This window comes from Branchiostoma floridae, chromosome 15 (assembly GCF_000003815.2).
Source record: "Branchiostoma floridae strain S238N-H82 chromosome 15, Bfl_VNyyK, whole genome shotgun sequence".
Lineage (NCBI taxonomy): Eukaryota > Metazoa > Chordata > Leptocardii > Amphioxiformes > Branchiostomatidae > Branchiostoma > Branchiostoma floridae.
Window position 1 is genome coordinate 8478675 of NC_049993.1, and position 3236 is coordinate 8481910.

Sequence of the window (3236 nt, forward strand, 5' to 3'; positions counted from 1 at the left end):
ATGGATTAAATACCGAAGACAAACGGCTAAAGAGGTTATGATCGCGCCGTTTTGTAATCAAGTAAGTATATGAGTTTCCCTTCCTATCGTTAGTGTACAGTTCTTTATGATTTAACCTTACAATCTTTACAATCTTTGAAACCAAATCTGACACAAATCAAGTAGGGTTTAATGCAGTCACCACTTACGAAATCATGAAAATGTTCAGCGGCATATACGTTGTAGAGGAGATTTTGCCTTGATGTTTTTGTCAATAACCCCTGGATATGTAAGTGGTCTGATTACAAAGTGTGGTAAATGTTTGATTCAAGTAATGCCACAGCAAGTAACTTTTATGGATGAAAACCTCTGCAGACTGCAAATCCAATGCGAAAATGAGAAGAAAAGGATTTTCAACATAGACACCGTAAACGTTGTAACAAGTTCAACCGACAAAGTATGGTGTCACAGCCAAGTGCCAACAAGTATCTCTATTTCTGTATTCAAGAGGTGCACCAAGTGGCACTAGTGTGGTAGACTGGTATCAATTTGTACCAAGCTAAAACTACAGTCATGGCTACCACATTGGCACCGCTTTAATCTTGCTATTGAACTAACTAACTACGGTGATGGCTACTTTTACTTCACTACTGTCAATTTTACAATTAGTACATCACTAGTGTCACTTCTACATGTGCGATCGATCAAGGCTACCACACGACATGTTTTTCCATATTGGTTCCTTCTCGTAATGTTGACAATCCCGGGAGTTACTTTTCCTTTCTTTTTCTTTTTTTTTCGTAAATCAGCGCACTGATGTCATTTTACTTGCTGTGGCCCAACTAGGAAACTATGCCTGTAAAGCTCTGTTAGAATTGTAATTATAATTTTTGTAATTCAGAAATCAGTGACCTGTTTGACCTCCATACCGGACAAGTCTTACCTGACCATGACGATGACGTCATCCCCAACATCACCCCCGGAGACTGCGCACTGAGGTGTCTGGAGGGGACAGCTGCTGTCGGCCTGGGGGAATGTCTGTCGTTTGATTACCGGATCAGCACTTCAACATGTCAGCTTAGTAGGAGTGCTGGTTTGGAATTGGATGGAAACAGCGATTACAACTACTACCGGAGGAAAGGTGAGAATATAGACACGTGCACATCGTTCGATATGTCTATACTTAATCAGAGTCCCAGGTGACAGTATTTCACAGCAAACAAATTTGAAAATGTTGTGTTGCCTCAATGCAGTATTTAGGTTTAAAACTTCGGAACGTAAATTGTTACGTGCAAATGCTCAACTGTTCCCATTTTGTTTCTTCCGTTCCTTCCATAGTTACGACGATGAGGGTTAGCCATCCAGGCATCCATATATGTACGCCAAAAGTAGTTACTCAATAAACTGGATCAAAATCATACCAGTTGCTTGAGTAACTGCTTTTGGGCGTACTTCCATAGTTATCTAGAATTATATTTTGTGACTAATCCATCAATATATTTAGAAAATATAGTCAACACCTCATGAAATCATTTCTTTACCTGTATATTTTTCAGAGGGCAGTATGTTCGAGAAGAACGACAACAAGGCTTTGAGCGGATATAATGACGAGCCAATCGGCGGCATCACTCCGGGAGAATGTGCAGTCCGGTGTCTCCAGGGGACGTCAGCTGTACCCGCCGGGACCTGTAGGTCTTTTGACTACGACAGGCCCCGCACGTTATGTATTCTCAGCAGGGCGAGTAAGGATACTGATCCCTCTGCTTTAGGGTATAACGGGAACAACGACTACTACCACAGGAAAGGTGAGTAAATCATAGTAGTGTGAGTTCATAACTTAAGATACAACTATAATGCAATGTATTTGGCCGAATAGACATTTGTGAAATGACCAAATATAGACATTATATATCTGTATGTGTAACAAAGACAGAGCGTTTCGGTTGAGTTCACGTGTTGTTCTTTTGTTGAAGCTAATAAAGCAAGAACTGGATAACAACCACATCTGTAAAGTCAACGTTTCGAATTCGATGACCGTCTTTCGTCTTTCAGGGTAATAACTGGTTCAATTTGCAGCCAGTGCCATAACAAACATTACAACCATCGAAACGACGACTCCTGAATACATGTGGCTATGAACATTAAATAGCTTTGTTATCCAGTCATTTACCAGCCTGATAACAGAACGTTTCATAAAAACTTGAGTGATCTCTTACAGAACCTTGCTCCATCAGTCCATGTCAACATGGAGGCACCTGTACCGACATCGGATACGATAGTTTTAGCTGTGTGTGTACATCTGAGTGGGCTGGAGAGACGTGTCAGACAGGTACTATCTGGTATTACTTGTACTACATTTTACACTGCAAAAATATCTATATTTCTGCGTGAGACGTAAACCTACTTCCAGTATTTTCTTGTGATAGGACCGTGACCATTTCGTTATGAATCTTAATGTGTGTGGTTCTACATTGCTATAAAGGTGATTCAGAATTGCCGGATTCCTTAGCTGCTGCAATTATGTAGTCCTGCAAAGATAATATTAAGCGTGAGGGAGTGGGGTATCAATAAGTGAACTTGGCTGAGATCTTCATTCAGCATCTGAACGCTGTAGACGATGTGCTTACGTAACGTATTTCACCCTCTGTTTGTACCTATCTGCAGATGTAGATGAGTGTGACACAGGCGCCCACAACTGTGATCAACATGCCAACTGCACTAACACACCCGGATCCTTCACATGTACCTGTAACCCTGGGTACCATGGGGATGGAACAGCATGCACAGGTATGTAGAAACTTTGTAAGGAAAAACTCTATACATAATCTTGTCGCGTAATGTTAAGTATACGTATACCTTGATAATCCCACTTACTCCACTAATATTAACCACATACTTGCAGATGTCTGTTTAAGTGCTTTTGGAACAAATACAAATCAGCACGAAAATAGGCAACTTGAGTATCAGAAGATTATATTGTCGCTACGCCATGGAAAGAAGGTCTCTGTGTTTTTCCCAACGCAGTTTGTGGACATTGCAGTGGTGGCGACAGCTGTGACTCTACATCGGGAACCTGTTCTTCTGGGTGCGAGACGCCATGGACAGGAACACTCTGTAAACAAAGTAGGCGCAGAGTACATATGACGTTATGTGGCGTGTTTGTTAGTGTACCTGCAGCTTCAAAAAGCGAAGAGCTGCCCATCATATAGATACAGTAACATACGAAATCCTGCTTTCAAAAGATTAAAAAGATCAAA